A 17,260-nucleotide genomic window follows, 5' to 3' on the forward strand; every position below is an offset into this window, starting at 1 on the left:
ACACCCTTCCATCAATATTATTTTGGGAAAGTGCTTCCTTCCTGTCTTAACTCCTAAGAGGCAGTATAGTGAGTGGTTAAGCATGCAGGCTCTGGAATCAGACTCCCTGGGTTCAAGCCTCAGCTATGCTACTATGACCCCAGTTTCTTTATTATGAAAAAAGCCTAATGTATTCCTCTGAGAGATGTTATCAGTATGAAGTGAGATAGTGTATGAAAGTGCTAAGCACTGGGAGTGCTCAATAAATATGAGCCTTCACGATTAGACCACAAACAGAGAGGCTTTACAGTCTCAGTGCCTCTCAGGGGGACATAGTTCACTTTTTAAAAATTTACCTCTCTTTTGTCCCCTCCGGTGTAGGAAGGGAAGCAGAATGCCGCCATATGGCCTTGACTCCTCTTGTTGGCATACAGCAGGGTGCCCAGACTGAGCTCGCGGCCTGGATCCTTTATTCCCCTCTCCATTTGGCACCCAGGGCAGGTGTTTAAGGGACAGCCCTTTTCTCCTTCTTGTAGAATTTTCAGACCTGAGTTTTTTGGTGAACATTTCCTTTCATTCTGCTTGAAGTTTATCAGTTCCTTTTGTAAAGAAAACTCTGGCTAGTGTGCCTTGACCTATCTATATTCCTCAGTGTAAGCCTTCTTCTGAGACACTTGCTAATCATGAACTGGTAGCGCACAGACCACTCTAGGCCCAGAGATTGCACTGTGGCCCCTCATTCAGGCAGCCCAGCGTCATATAAGGAACACTCTAATTTCCATTGGTCCCAACATGGGTTGCATTCATGCATTTGGAGCTGTCAGAGCCATATTGGAGTTGTGGCAAAAGGAAAAACCGATGTAATACTGATCCTGTCCTTACTGAAGATCTTAATATTTTATTCAAAATGGGTGGAGTTTTGCATTTATTTTGCTTTATTAAAACATCATTTATTTATTTATTTTTTTTTTTTGCCGTATGTGGGCCTCTCACTATTGCGGCCTCTCCCGTTGCGGAGCACAGGCTCCGGATGCGCAGGCTCAGCGGCCATGGCTCACGGGCCCAGCCGCTCCGCGGCATGTGGGATCCTCCCAGACCGGGGCACAAATCCGTGTCTCCTGCATCGGCAGGCGGACTCTCAATTACTGCGCCACCAGGGAAGCCCAACATCATTTATCTTGATTCCTGAGTTTTGGGCATCCCTCTACATTTTGCATCCAAGGCCAGTGCCTCATTCTCCTCACCCAAGTCCTGGCCCTATGTGCAGATTTGGTAATTTGTTGTTGTCCTGACTCTTAGAGATATTTGACCTCTAAACCCTAGGGCAGTCGCTCCAGGAAATTTTACACGTGTGTGAACCTCTGCTCTGGGAGCTTGGTTGTCACTCCCACCCTAGGACAGATTAGAAGGAGTATGGACCAAAGGAGTGGTGACTGGAAGTCCTTGGCAGGGGTGGGAGGTGAGGATGGTGACCAAGAGGAAACTAGGCACGTGCTAGGGATGACGGATGTGGATGGGTGATACCCTCCTACGTGTTCAACCAGGACAGGCTCTCATGGATGCAGAGGCCCAGAGGCAGCTGCCAGGACATGGAAACAGGTCAAAACCAAGAGCAAATGTTGAGCTGCAGTGGTAGAGGGGAGCCGAGTGCATGTGAATTCTCAAGAGAATTCTGCTAGAGGACCAGTTGTTTTCCAACTGACTCGTATTCCTGCTCTCTCCTCAGAGAGATTTAAATGCACCAAGCTGCAACCTTGGAGAGATTAGATTTTCTTAGGAGAAGAAAGATATTTTCTAGTTTATCTAGTGAAGTTGTAAAACCAAGAAGGATCAGGATGAATATGGAACAATTCCTGGAAAGCTAGAGCCACATTCTCTCATTATAGTCATTAAAAGAAGCCTGGACTTCCCTGGTGGCGCAGTGGTTGAGAGTCCGCCTGCCGATGCAGGGGACACAGGTTCGTGCCCCGGTCCGGGAAGATCCCACATGCCGCAGAGCGGCTGGGCCCATGAGCCATGGTCGCTGAGCCTGCGCATCCAGAGCCTGTGCTCCGCAACGGAAGAGGCCACAACAGTGAGAGGCCCGCGTACCGCAAAAAAAAAAAAGAAGCCTAACTTAACATAGCAGGTATCAGACAAACGGTACTCACCAAGGAGAGTGATAGCCTGAGAATGCAAATTAGTACTAAGGCTGGTATTTACATGAAGTTGCAGATGTTTGTCAGAATGATCTCCCTCTTTGAAAAAGTAGAGATTTTATTTTTCTTACTGTTGCTCATTATCTTTATTTTGGGGGGGTGGTGTTGGACATAGTTTGAAGTTGGGATCAGATGACTCGAGCATAGGTTTTGGCTTTTTCATATACTTTGGTAGCTCTATTACTTTAAGCAGGTCACAGTATTCCCTGAGGCCTCGTCTTCTTCATCTATAAAAAGGAGGAGTTGAATTTTATTAGATTTTCTTGAATTCCAAAATGTTATGATTTGTTGTGATTTTTATGATGACCTGGAGGGAACATATACACGTTCCTATAAAGCATTTCTTTTTGCCCCCTTTCAAGTTCAGAAAAATGCCCTGCATCGGAGCTGCCAGCAGGGGAATTTCCATCTTCAGTTTGGAAATATTTGCTGTGCAATTTCTTATATTATTAAGTTATTTGGGACTATAAGAAGGCTGTTGAATTTCTCTGGGTCTTGATCTGCTATGTCTATAAGACACTGTGTTCTTATTCCTGCATCACAATCTTGATGTCTTCTGGGTGAAAAAATTAACTCTTTGTTTTATATGTTAATATCAATGTTAACAAGTAAATAGAGATAGCGACGCTATGAAGTATGGTTCCGTTAGCAGGCTGTACACAACAGTACTAGCCCCAATACCTCCCCAGGGAAATCTCTTCCATTCCATGGACCAAAGCACCTAGAATTGCACTATTTATTCTGTGCTTTAGGAATTTCCCCTCTCTCTGGGCTGCCCTTTAACCAGTTATGCCTTGATGTTTTTGTTTTTCTCCCTTTGCCAGTCAGGGTGGTCTTAGTCATGCATGTATCCATCACACGTGCATGGCTCTCTTCCAAAGTGCTCCTGTTCTCTGCATGTCCTACCGATGCTATACTGAGCGGAGAGGCCGCGTTCCGCTCACGCAGAAATCCAGCTCCCAGACCATGGAAATTTTCTACTGAAGAGTCTCAAAAGTTCCAAGGGCCATAAAAGTTTCAAATAAAAACACTCTCAAAAGAGGCAGTTCAGGGCTTCCCTGGTGGCGCAGTGGTTGAGAGTCCGCCTGCCGGTGCAGGGGACACGGGTTCGTGCCCCGGTCCGGGAAGTTCCCACATGCCGCGGAGCGGCTGGGCCCGTGAGCCATGGCTGCTGAGCCTGCGCGTCCGGAGCCTGTGCTCCGCAACAGGAGAGGCCACAACAGTGAGAGGCCCCAACAGTGAGAGGCCCGTGTACCGGAAGAAAAAAAAAAAAAAAAGCAGTTCAGGGGGCAGCTAATTCTTTAACTTGATATGGAAGAAATCACTAACATTTGACTAGGTCTGCTCCTGTTGCTTTGTGAATGCAGTAAAAATCACTAGATCATAATTGTATAGTCTTTGTCTATCTTAAGCTGACACCGTAGAAAAGATAGAATTCTCAGCACTAACTTTATATCTCATTGCTTTTTTTTTTTTAAATAAGCTGTCTATTTTAAGAATGTATTTTCTTGACTTAGTCTTTTTCCTGGTGATAAGATGGGGGTGGAAAAAATAGTTACACTTGAACATAATACTTATTTCCTAGAGGCAGCTGTTTGCCAATTAAGCAGGAAGACTGTAAAGTAGCAGGTGCATATTTACCCAAAAGCAACAGGGAACTGAGGAGACAGAGAAGGGCCTCAGGAAAGAAGTTGTTATTGTCAATAAGAAAATGATCAGTGACTTGGGTTGTCTTCATGAAATGATTTTATCCCCATATTTTGCTGAAAAGTCCTAACCTGCTGTTTTCCAACTCTTCCTATATTTAAAGTAAATCTACTCACATCTTCACTTATACTTACTTTGAAGGCTCGGGAATAGCTTGTGGGTTGGAACATCTCCAGTGTTTACATCCTTCATTGAACCTGTGTTACCCTCTCTCTGAGCCTTCTCTGACTTTCCAGGCAGAGTTTGTCATTTCCTCTCTGTGCTCCCTCACTCTGTGCCTATTTCTATCATGGCACTGATGGTAGCACATGGTAATTATTTGTTTAACGTGTCTGTCTCCCTGACTATTAGCTCTTCAGGGGCAAAGAACCTGGCAGATGGAAGTTCTCAACGTTGGATGAATGAATCAATACATGAATGAATGAATGAATGATGGAAGAGTGAGCTATCTCCCTATCAGCAGCTCCCTTTCTGAGCCACTGTCCATCACAATGGAGACCCCTCAAAATTTGGTGTTAGGCTGATCACCTCAGTTCAGCATAGTCAAAGGACTGCCCTGTGCCATGATCTACAGTGAGGCTTTAGTTGCAAATCATAAGCAATCTGTTCTTAGAGCTTTTTTCACAAGGGATGAGTGGGTGCATTTCCCCACTCATTTAGCAGTCCATGGGGCATGGCCAGCAGGCTTATCACAGCCACAGCCTGCAGTGAGTCTTGGCCACATCTGCACTGTGACTTGGAAGATGCTGACCCTGAGCTCCACATCCCAAGGAGACCTTGAGCTGTTGGATCATGGATGAGGGAGGTGTCTTTGGGACAAGAAAGGGTCAGCTTTTCCAGCTGGCCCCAAAGAAGTTTAAAGTTCATAACTAACATAGTACCTAACACCTAACAGACACTTACTAAATATTTTAGGATGAGTGAGTGAATGAATCCCAGTGCCAGACCATTGACTTCATCCTACACCAGAGCAAACTCATTCTCTCCCACGGAGCACTCAGGCATCATGATGCTTTTGCTGACTTCTTGGCTTTTATTAACTAAAGGAAACTGGTGTCCAATTTCCTCTGATATAGTACAGATTCCAATGTGCTTTGTGTGGGTAATGATACTGGGTAGGGAGGTGGTCGGGGGAGCCTGACTTTACCATGTAATTTCCCCTAGGGTTTCTCTTGGACTCCACTCTGGGCAGACAGATCTTAGAGCAGACTACTTTGGGCCTCTGAATGGGTTTAGAGAGCGACTGATGCCAAGAGATGCTGGGTTTTGCCTGGTGTCTCACTTAGACAAGGATAATGTGCAGGTCAGTAGGGACACAGAGGGAACATCGCTGACACGAGGCAGGCTTAGCCTGGATCCCATGATCACTTTAGACTTTGGAACAGTTCTTCTGCTGAGAGTTCTATTTTCCGCAGAAAATTCCTCCTCTAAACCTGAGTGTCCTCTAGTTGTTTTCAACCCAACGTTTAGGAGTTTTTGTGAAATGTATTATTTTTTTAAAAAAGGAAGCCTTCTTTATTATTTAATGAGAATGGCATGTTTAACTAAAAATCAAAAACTTGTCTTATTTGTGTTAGGTCTTGAAGACCACCAAAGGAGAGGGAGAAAATGGTGCCTTGGGACAAGTAACCATGCAGATTTTCTCATAAGGTTGACTTGTTTGTTGATTGATTGGCTCATTTATTGAGAGCCTTTGTACAAAGCACTAGTCAGGAAATGGGGATACAGAGAGGGGCTGGATGTGGACTCAGCCCTCAAGGACCTTATTGTTTAGTACAGCAGGTAAGGCATAGATATAGGTGACTTTTTTACAAGACAGGTCATAGTAAGGGCCAAAGACACAAGTATAAGGTACCATGGAATTACAGAGAAAGCAGGCAAGGCTCTCTGCTGGGAAAAACAGGGATGAGCCATGGAAGATGCGGCCCTTGAAGGATGAATAGAAATGGTGTGCAGGAAGTTCCATGACAAAGTGGGAAAGCAAGAATGTGTGTTTTCATTTGACTTGAGTACAGTATGATTGACCAGAGGGAAGAGACAGAAAGAGAGACAGAGAGACAGAGACACACACACACACACACACACACACACACACACACACAGAGACAGAGAGAAATGAATCAGTCCTAGGGACTTGGGACCAGAACCACTGGATTAAGTCACCACAAAGCCTATCCAACTTCTGTTCACCCAGTTATATGAGAAAATGTTTCCTTCTGTTTAGACCAGTTTGAGTTGGGATTTCTGTTAGTTGTTACAGAAATTATCCAAACTGATGATAAAATTTTATTGGAAAGAGAGATTGAAGCCAGACTGTTGAGGAATTTAGACAGTATTTCAAAGGCAATGTGGAGCCATTTAAGCTTTTTCAGCTGAGGAATGAGGTAATTAAAACTTTAAGAAGGTTAATCTGGCAGATGTACATAGGATGGTTTAGAGGAGGGAAGAGAATATCCATGAGGAGGTGGTGCCCTCCCTCCAGTGAAAGTCTCTACATGTGGAATTATAGTGATTAGAGAATCTAGTCTTCATTTTACATCAAGTGAAATTTTGTATATTAAAATGTGAAATGAATCTCTGTATAGCTAAAGAGAAACCCTAGATTATCAAACTTCCATTTGGTCCTTGCATTGATTTGCACGGTGTAGTTGTGGTTTGCCTTGTTCTAATCAGATCTGTGTATTCTTAGTTACTCTATACAAGAAAGAAAGAGCAATCTATGTCAGCAGGCTCCTACCTGCAATAGGCATCCTTTCCTCAACCAGCAGTTTTGGATTTCCAGAGGTTTCTAGATTGACCTCCAATATCAGTGGTATTCATCAATGAACATTCACACAAGTTTTGAAAACAGAAAACAATAAATCACAGAGTACCTGGCACCTGGCATCTGATTCTGCCATTTATTCTGTGACCTTGAAAAAATTAATTCATTCCCTTAAGCCTCAGTTTTGTCACCTGTAAAATGGAGATGGTACAACCCCCACTTGGAGGGTTGTTGTGAGGATTAATGAAATAATATAAGCAAACTCCAATAAATTTAGTTGTGTTTTTATTTGCTACTTGTTTTCATTACTAAGAGGCATGGAATGGGAGGTTAAAACATGTTCCCAAAGGAAGCATGAGGTCTACTAGCTTGTGTAGATTGGGATTTTAGATACCAGTTCAGTGGGCACTGAGGAAACAAACATTTTATATCTGATTCTGAAAGGGCAGACAAAAGAAATGGGCAATAATAAAGACACTTTTGGGGGATATTTAAAATACAAAGGACTTTGATCTTTAATTTTTGTTGACTTACAGATATGACTTGAAAAAAAGATTGTTGAGATAAAAAAAGGAATTGAACCAATGAACTGGAATGGGGAAATTATGGTTTTTGAAGAGTGACAATTCAAAAGAGAAATGTTGAATGTTGGTAATATCTGTGAATGTTCTGTGGCTGTGTGCTGAAAACTGGTATGCTACGTTCCCCTATGTTTGCTTTAATCTGATTTTAGCCTAACAAGTTGTAAAAGTAATATTTTCTATTCAAATAGGAGAAGGAAATATAGGACTGAGACCTTTCCTGCCTAGGCGGTCTTGGGGACTTCCCAATAATGCCTAACCCCAAGTACCTAGGCTTGTCCAGTCTTGCTTTATATTTAAACTTTTTATTTTTAAATGATTTTAGATGTATAAGTAAATTGCAAAAATAGTTCAGAGTTCCATATACCTTTCACCCAGCTTCTTCTAATGTTACTATCTTATATAACCATGTAACGATGATCAAAACTAAGACATTAATATTAGGATAATGCTATTAGTTCAACTACTGACTTTACTTGGATTTCCCCAGTTCCTCCACTAGTTGCCTTTAGCTCCTCTAAGAGCCAAACTAGGATCTCACACTATACTTAGTTGTCATGCCTCCTTTGTCTCTTTCAATCTATGAAAGTTCCTTGGTCTTTCCTTATCTTTCATGACCTTGATACTCTTCATGAGAACTGGTCAGGTAGTCTACAGACTATCTTTCCATTTGAGTTTGTCTGATGTGTTCCCATGGTGAGATGGAAGTTGTGCCTTTTTTGGCAAGAGTACTACAGAAGTCATATGTGCTTCTCATGCAGGACATCACATCAGGGGGTTCATTCACGGGGTTGATGTTTCTCATTGCTGGTCATGTTAATCTTGGTCACGTGGTCATGTTGTTAAGCTGCTGTCTGCCGGTGGTTTCCATGGTAAAGCTATTGTTTTCCCCTTGGTAATTAATAGCTATCTTGAGGGAGATCCTTTGAGACAATGTAACTATTCTACTCCTTGAACTTTCACCCACAAATTTGAGCCTCCAGTGGTGGATCTTGCCTGCAGCAATTATTACTGTGTTTTTTTTTTATCATGATTTTCTATTCCCCTCACCCCTTCTACATTATTACTTGGGATTCTTCTGTGAGGGGATCATCTTGATTTTTGATAATTACCTGATAAAATTTACCTATGACTTCCCAAGGAGTGTTTGCACTAAAAGTGACATCGTGAAAACATTTTTTTTGCTTATTGCAAACACAATACATATTCAATACAAAACGCCAAAGAAATACAGGTTAAAAGAATATCTCACTCACAATGATCTTAATATCGAGTCCATCTTTTCACATATTTTGCTATGCATATATGTGCATGTATAAACAAAAGTAGATTATGCTGTGCATACTAGTTTGTAAGCCTGCTTTTCTCACTTGACGATACATTGTAAATATCTTTCTATAGCAAAATAGATATATTTCCGTAACATTTTTAAAGGACAGCTTAATATTCATTATATGGCTGCATCATAATTTGTTTAATGCTTCACTTATTATTAGTTTCATTGCATTTTTAGCTTTTCCCTTGTACAAACAATGGTGTGATGACCATCCTTGTACCATCATCTTTACGTACCTTGCCAGATGTACTGGTGTGGAGCATTTCCATACTTTCAGTTTATCTTTATAACAGCCTTGTGCGATGGCTATTCCTGTTACCCCCATTTCACACAGGGTGTTGAAGTTCACCTTCAGTAACTTGTCCAAAATTTCATTCAGCTCATCAGTGGAATCAGGACCTGAATCCAGATTCTACTGACATCAAGGATTGGCTCTTAACCACTACACTATATTGGTCTATTTAATTACTGCCTTAAGCAAATTTCTAGACCTAGAATTTCTTGTTAAGAAAGTATGCACATTTTAAAGGCTTTTGATACAGAGTATATAATTGCCTTCCAGAAAAGCCACTCACGTTTACATTCTACTCCCAGTGCAATGGTGGGTGTGTGTGCTCATTTCCCTGCCACAGTGGCAATACTGGCTTTTATAGTTAAAAAAAAAAAAAAAATCTCGTTGTTAAGGAAGTTTTTTTAAAAGGGGCTGTCTATCTAGAGGAAAGTCTGGTGTGGTTGTTCTTGGCTTCCCAAACTTCCTCTTCGCTGCCTGATTCAGAATTCCAGGGCTTGGGAGTGTGGAGCACAAAGAAGACAGTTGTTGAGTGACTGAATGACGGAATGCATAGATACACCTGCCTCTGCTGGTGGCCTCAGCTTGGCCACTTCCCACTGCAGTGGCTTTGGAAGGAGACCTCAGGGAGTGGCCATCGCTCTTGCCCTGGCCTCAATGAAAGAAGGGACCTTGCCCACTTGAGGAGGAGAGAATAAACAAAACCTAAGAGATGCCTTTTTCTTTCCCAGTCACCCACTCAGATGTGCAAAACTGTCTTATCTTCTTACAATAAATGTAATTTCTGACGCAGCAGAACGTTTTGAATTTAGTCATTTCTGAGTAAACTCAATCTAATTCAGACACTTCTCAGCAAGCTCAGGTTTATAATTCAGTCACTTTCAAGTTAAAATTACCCCTCAGATTTTCTTCTTCTTCCTCCCCCTCCTCCCCAGGGTGGATTCTAATCTCTTAGATGTTGATGCAACTGTCTCTGTGATCTTGGAGGACACTTCTGCCTCTTCATTTCGACTTCTTTTGCACTTTTGGGGGCCTATCTCTCCAGGCACAGCCTTGGATGCCCCCGGGCTGTCTGTAGGGTCCCCTGGGCTCCTGGGCTGTTGCTCAGGTGCAGGCTCACATGTGCCTAAGTGCTATGTGATCTAGACCTGCCGCCTTCTTCAGATGAACTTCCCTCCTTCCAGCCTTAGCACTTCCTGTCAGCATCCCTGTTTTTGTAGCTTTTTTGTCATCCTAGGACCCCAAGGCAACCTTCTTTATAAATACATCTACAATGCAGAAAAAATATTTTCTCAAATCACATGCTCTGATTTTGACTCAGAAAAATCTGTTTATTATACCTATTGCTGACTTTGAAATATAGGGGGCCGTAGAGATATTGTTTCAAAGAGTCAGTGGATAGATTTTTATCTATCACGTTTACACATAAATGCAACTGCATGTTTCTCTCACTTGGACTCATGTTGTCGGCACAAATGTTCATTTTGATATATGAACGCATCCTTGGCATTCATGGATTTAACATTCCCAGTTTCAGCTATTTGCAGATGACCCAGAAGATTTATGACGTATAGCAATTTGTTCTTCTGTTCAAGCACAGATTTGAATCACATGCTGTCTGGCCGCAGTGGCCCAGGAGTCACTGAGCTGGTGTGTAAACTTAGCCGGCTGCCCAGCACCCCTCTCTTGCAGGTTCACGCTTTCCACTCCTCCTTACATAGTCCCTTATTTTCATTAAGCAACTCGTTACAATGTTCTAGTTCCTTTCACTGAATTTAATGGGAAAAATTCTATTATGTGCCATGGTAGAATTCATGGATGTAGGCGTTTGACAAGTACTCACATGTACTCCTAGGCGATCCATCTACAAGGGCTGCTGCACTACAGAGTTTGCCCCCATGGCCAGCACAGGTCCCCTCCTGCCAGGAATGAGGGTGTGCTTGTAGAAATGCTGCCAGGAATCCAGGAATGTAGGAATGCAGGAGTGGCCGCCTGAGCACCTGGGAGGGGCCAGACATCACTCAACTGTCTCTGCAAGGTGAGTGGTCAGCCTGGGAACCCTGCAGCCTGGGCTTCTCCCTTCTGAAGCCGATAAAGTGCCCACAAGCCTGAGCTGAGAAGGTGAACAGGTCGGGGGTGGGGGTGCTGGTGGTTGTGGGGACAGCCTGCAGACTCCAGCCCCAGCCAACCAGGAAATTCCGGGTAGCCAGTGGCCAAGGCCAGCTTTCTGTTTACCAGGACTCCACCTGTGACTCTCACCCCTGGCTCCTAGACTCCCAGGAGGAGCTTGTTTAAAAATGCAGTTACTCGAGTTTCAGTCTATCAGAGTCTCTGGGGATTAGAAAGCCCACCTTGGCTTAGAAACATCTTGACTGTAAAATTGGGGAGGATAACAGCAGGGAGAGCTGCCTCCTCCCAGGTGTCCGCGGAGTGCTTTCCAGACCTGAGCCAAGACAGCTGAGAAGAGTTCTAATGGAACATGCCTGTAGAGGGGAGCTGAGTGGCCTGAGTTTGTTCGTGTTCCTCAGTGATTATGTTCTACTGAGAGAGCAGCTCTTTTAAATACATGGGGGGGGGGGAGAACAAAAATGTTGTGGCAATTAAAATCTATGCCTTAAGGAACTGTTCCAAGCCATATTTTAAGTTTCTCCTTTTAAATGAAAATATTAGCAATGGATACGGATTCTCACTACTGTCATCTTTTCGTACTCCTCTTTTGACTGTCTTTTGTTTTAAATTGAATTAGGCAAGCTGCTGGTTCAGAACAACACCTAATTATTTTTGCAGTCCTTTCGTTCTACAAACATTTATTAAGCACTTATTAGTTGCAAGTCACTGTGGCAAGTATAAGTGGGAGAAAACCAAATGAATATAATGAAGTATCAGCCCCAGAGAGATTTGCGGTTCAGTAGGAGAGATATAAAATATGATTAAAGATAACAAATATTTAATACTGGGTAGAAACCATATGGGTATGTGTGGATCTTAAATGGAAATCTGCTGAGGTACTTGGGCTGTGCAAAGTGAGAAGCCGAGCCAGGATAACACAAACAGAATGAACCTTCCCCACAGGTAGCGGTGCACCCCGGAGAGAGGGGGTTTCTGAGCCAGTGGTCTAAGTCAGTGTTTTTCAAAGTCAGGTTGGAAGAGTGCCCCCAGTCAGAATAACCTGGGACATTTGCTAAAAGGCACACCAGCCTCTCCTCAGCCCGTAAGGGAAACTCCAGGCAGGACCCAATGCTCTGCCTATGGGTTTTTCCATAAATTGTACTTTGGTGTCCTCTATAGACCTGTGTATATGGGGTTCGGCATGGCAAAGGGTCTTCAAGAATCTGGAAACAGTGGCCCGAGCATTCTTATCTGGAAGCAGCCCCTGAACTATGTCTGGTATACAAGGATTTTAAAACATGATATAAGATGCATTCCTTAAATCTCTAAATCGAATATGTATTTCTCTGAACTCACTCTGCTTTGACTGGTGGAAGACTCAAACTCTGGTTGCCTTTTCTTTGAGATTGCATAGAAACTGAGTTTATTAGGGGCTCATGGGGCACAATGAGGATGGGCAGCATTGGTCCATGGTGCTGCCCTTATTACTCCTCCCCGTTGGGGCTGATCTCCTGACTATACTGGGAGTTCAGACAGACATTTTGCTCCCTAACGACTGCTCAGGGGTTCCACCACCTGCTGTGCTCTCATAGTGTCTCCCTTCTAAAGGCATACTGTGATGTAGGAGTGATGCATAAAGAAGGACCTGTCTCTACACCATGCATGAATTCCCCACCCACTAAAAAACTCAAATCCAAAGAAAAAAGCCTTCCCATTCTAAGGCTCCTCAACTCTCACCTCCACAGTGCTGGATCTTGCTGCCTCAGCCTAATAAATATTAACCAATTTTCTCTGTCTCCAAATCTCACCAATCCCTCTATATTCAGGGGAGATCTCAGAGCAGTTTCTCTTCCTGAATGAAGTATGAGGCCTGAGACATTTAGCAGTACACTTTCCTCTTTGATGGACTAGGACTGAGGTGGGAGGGGCTAGGAAAAGGAGATGCAAATATCAGTGAATTTCTTTCATAGTAACACACCCATTTGTTTCCTTCTGTACCAGTCCTTGCAAGGAAATGCCCCAGCTGCTTCGTGGTTGACAGGACTCCATCCTTCTTTAGAAACTAGTTCTCTCGCTGAAGACAAAAATTAGGAAGGGATGAGTCCTGCAGAAACAGTGGATGTCCATACACTATTTGAAGAACTATATTGGAATCCTTAGTCTTTTCAAGTAAAATCTATTTTTCTTTTTCTTACCCATTGTTCTCCAGAGTGTTATTTGGATATGAAAAGGTAGTTTCAGACCAAACGTTGAAGGGCCTTGTACTAAGGAGTCTGGACTATATTTTTCTAAGCAATGGAGAGCTTTGTGCAGGAGAGCGAAACAAGTAGACTTTTATATTGGGCAACTAACTCAGGCAGCCATGAGGAGGATGGATTAGAAGAGGAGTCTGGAGGTGGGAGCCTGTTGTTGGCGGCTGCAACAATTTACACAATCCTGTTTCAGATTCTTTATGCACATACTTGCTTATCTCTCTAGATTGTGATCTCCTCAAAAATAGGGATTGTAAGGTTCAATTTTTATTCCCTCCTCCCTCAACCCCCAAATTCTCAAATATACTAGTTTTCACATTTTTGACACTTAATACCTATTGATTAAGTTAGATTGGCCCCAAATGAGCTCTTAGAATAAGAACACTGAAAAACAGAGAATCTCCATTTTCACAAGATTTTCACTGTGGTGTACTATTGGGGTGAAAGCAGGGCTCTTTATTTTGGCAGTAAAACTGATGACAGCTGTAAACCTTTCTTCCCCTCCCCTTCCTATTAGCACCCAGAAACTAATTCTCTACTCTGTTTTATAATATCTATTCATGGCAATAGAATATTAAATCCACATTCCAAAGTCATAAATATTATAAACCACACTTTTACATGGTATTGCATAGCCACTGTCTTTTTTAACAATTTGGCATGGAATTACAAGTAGCGTGCATTAAATTTCATATGCTCTTTAATTTTCTTATCTTTTCATTTGCATGCGTATATTTTGTAATCATTCATTCTGGTAATAAACCCCACAGGATTTTAAATTGAACTGAAGTCCCAGATGCTTCAAAAGAATTTCTGTTGCATAATTGTACTGGTTTGCTTGAAGACAAACAATCATGTATGACTCCTCTGCTCAGGAGAGGAGTCAAACTCTTCCTTCACATTCTCTGGCTTCTATTGACTGGTGAGGAAAAGTTTCCACAAACCAAAGTGAGTATAAAAATGATGGAGCAAGGGAAAGAGAGACAGTAGTGGCTTTCTGAAGATTCCACTGTCTAGAACCACATACGTATTTCTAGTGAAAGTATTTGTGAATTAGCCTTAGAGCTTACTCCCCAGCCAGAGACGGGGAGTTAGTGTATTGGCACAAATGTTTATGGAAGGCAAAGGAGAAGAACTGTTCTTTCCCCGGTGGGAACACCTGAGTGGGCCAAGGTAGAAGAAATGTTTAGTTCTTGGAGAGAATTCTCAGGGCTTGAATTTGTTATCTGTTGCTGCACAACAAATTACACCTAAACATATCAGCTTAAAATAACAATTTTTTTTTTCCTGTGGATGAGGAATCTGGGAGCAGTTTAGCTAGGTGGTTCTGGTCCTGGGTTTCTCATGAGGTTGCATGCAAGTGTTTGCCAGGGCTGCAGTCTCACCTGAACACTTTGCTTGGGGGAAGGAGTCTTTTCTAAGCTTACCTGCATGGTTGTTGACAGACTCTTTCCTTGTTGGCTGTTGGCTGGAGACTTTAGTGCATCTAGTCTCTGTAGGCATCTACAGATCATCTCTGTAGGCTACCCAAGTGTTTTCGTGACATGGCAGCTGGCTTCCCCTGGAGTGTGTGATCCAAGACAGAGAGAGAGAGAGAGAGAGAGAGTGGGTGTGTGTGGGGGGAGTGCACTCAAGACAGAAATTGCATTTAAAAAATTACCTACCTAGACCAATGGAGGTACAACGGGAGGGAGTACAAGAGTATGAATACTAACAGGTGGGGATCATTGGCGGCCACCTTAGCCGCTGCCTACCCTAGTACTGGACTTGGTAGGGGCAGTGACTCAGGACCACAACCTGAAGATGGCTCTGAATCATGTGCTTGGTTGATGAAGGCAGAGAAGAAGACGGGAAAGGGTTGAGGTAATAAGAGTGCACTCAGCTGCCCTCCCTTCTCAGTATCTACCCAGTGCCACATCTCGACAGCTTTTTCTCTGAGCTGTTCCCGCATAATTGGTGGAGAGAGCACTTGTTTAGGAGTTAGGTGTCACGTGATTTGGGTTTAAATGTGGCTTGACTTCTAAAAATTTGGAGGCAGTAAGATATATTTTTAAACAAGTATAGACTTTGGAGTTTAATAAGTTTCACTCAAAGCCAGGACTCAGCTCTCACTGGTAATGTGATCTTTGGTAACCATAGGCAAGCCTTGTGAGGCTTAGTTTCCTTTTATAGGAAATGGGGATGACATTTTACCTTTTAGGGTAGTTGAAAAGATTAAATAAAATGCTATTTTCCTTGCACCTTCCTTGTATGACATTGAATTCTCACTTCACCCCTCTGGATTTTTTCTCAATGGGAAAATGGCAGAGATGAGGAATTTTACCCAGTGGAGTCACTGATGTGGTTCTGAGCTGTGCCTTACCTGGTTCTGAGTCTGAGCAGGGCACCGGGCTGGGGTGGGACACATGATCAAGCCTACATCATGGTGAAGATGGGGGTGGATGGATGCAGGGTGAGGAGGAGGGCTGAGAGCTGTGCTTTTTCTCATGCATGCAAAATATTTTTGCCCAGTGCTTAACGGGAACATAGAGGAGGAAGTATGACTGATGGTTTGTATATTGTTGGTGCTGCAGAAATAAAGGAAGAAAAAATGTCTAGCAAATAAAAACCAACCAAACAAGCACAAAAACTTGGGCAAAAAGGAAATGGTAAATCACTCTTGTGAGAACGCATGAATGTTAGTCCATGTTTTCAATTCTTGACAGTGTTCTTTCCGACATGGAACACATTATGCACCAGCTCAAGTACAAAAAGGGAGGTGGTGGAAGAAGGGGTTGAATAAGGAGCTCATAGAATCCATCTGGAGTTGGGAGTTGGAAATGAAAAATGAAGCTACTGTCATGGTTTCTGGGGAGTCTGTTTCTCTCTGTACATCCACCCTGATGTTTGTGTTGAGCAGCTCGCCCTCCTCACTCACCTTACATGTGGCTCTGTATGACGTCAATAGCCCCAACTTTGTATCCTGGTCTCTTGGGCCCAGTACCCACCACAGACCAGCTTTATGTCCTGTTCGCACAGATTCAAAGAGAGCAGATGTTGTTGGTAATTGGTTAGGAAATGAGTTGGCTGGCCTTGGGGTAGATGTCAATCTTAGAACCGGCTGCACTGCAGTTTTCTAGAAGGGACTATGAGAGAGTCAATGAAATTGCATCTATTACATCATTTCTCCCTGGAATAGATGGTCTACTATTCCATTGTGATGCAGAAAGTGGTTACCTGGCTACCCCTTTGCGTTTAGGGGATTGTGGGGGATGGAAGAGTTAAAGAAAAGTCTGAAGTAGAGAAGCAGCTAATAGACTCTCTGTCCTCCCAGGAGCGACAAACCTGGGGATGGGAAAAGAGAAAGCTCCTTTTTTCTTGTACCTGAAGTAATGCACATTCTGTAAGTCAGTAGTTTCCAGACTTAGAGCGTTTACAGAGCAATAAAATTAGACAAGAGTGTGGACTGACGTAAGATTGTGGACTTTATATTTTGCCAAGTAAAGACCCTAAAAAGCTCCAACAGTTAGTACTTTTTAAAATCATTTCATGAAAGAAAAGATATTACCACCTCAATGAAATACAAAGGACATACTCTCAGACTACAGGAGAGTCCTTTAAATTAGGTACATTTAGCTTTATGAGAAACCAGCTATTTTGTCCTTCCTTATTTCGTCTCATTGTATGCAAGGTCTTGAAAGTTTCATCACAGGCTGACACTAGTTGATGGGTTGGTATTCATCAACTGACTTGTGTTTGGGAACTGTTGCTATAGTTTAACAGGAACACATAGGTCATAGAAGGTTAGAGCGAGTCATCAAGTGACAGGGTGAGAAATCAGCATTATTTGATCATTTATTCATTCATTTATTCATTGAACAAATATTTGGTGAGCAGGACTGTGTGATTCATAGATATCAAACAACTTGTTCAAGATTAGTCATTAATTTTAGTTAGTTAATTGCAGAATTGGGTAAACAATCAGTAATCTTTCTACGGATACCCTTTTGACTTTCAATTGGACAGACTGTGGGAGATTAAATAGAATTATTAAACATGTAGAAGC

At 42.7% G+C, this 17,260-nt stretch overlaps 1 long non-coding RNA gene across 1 annotated transcript; it reads right to left on the reverse strand.

The window, feature by feature from the left end:
* Positions 1 to 13,916: 13,916 nt before the first annotated feature.
* LOC141278467 (uncharacterized) lies at positions 13,917 to 16,267 on the reverse strand. The gene is made up of 3 exons (XR_012331223.1): positions 16,133 to 16,267; positions 14,643 to 14,776; positions 13,917 to 14,134 (listed from the first exon to the last, which is right to left on the reverse strand). It is a non-coding gene; the product is annotated as an uncharacterized lncRNA (long non-coding RNA).
* Between the last annotated feature and the right edge of the window lie 993 nt (positions 16,268 to 17,260).

The sequence above is a fragment of the Tursiops truncatus genome, chromosome 4 (genome assembly GCF_011762595.2).
Source record: "Tursiops truncatus isolate mTurTru1 chromosome 4, mTurTru1.mat.Y, whole genome shotgun sequence".
Classification (NCBI taxonomy): Eukaryota; Metazoa; Chordata; class Mammalia; order Artiodactyla; family Delphinidae; genus Tursiops; species Tursiops truncatus.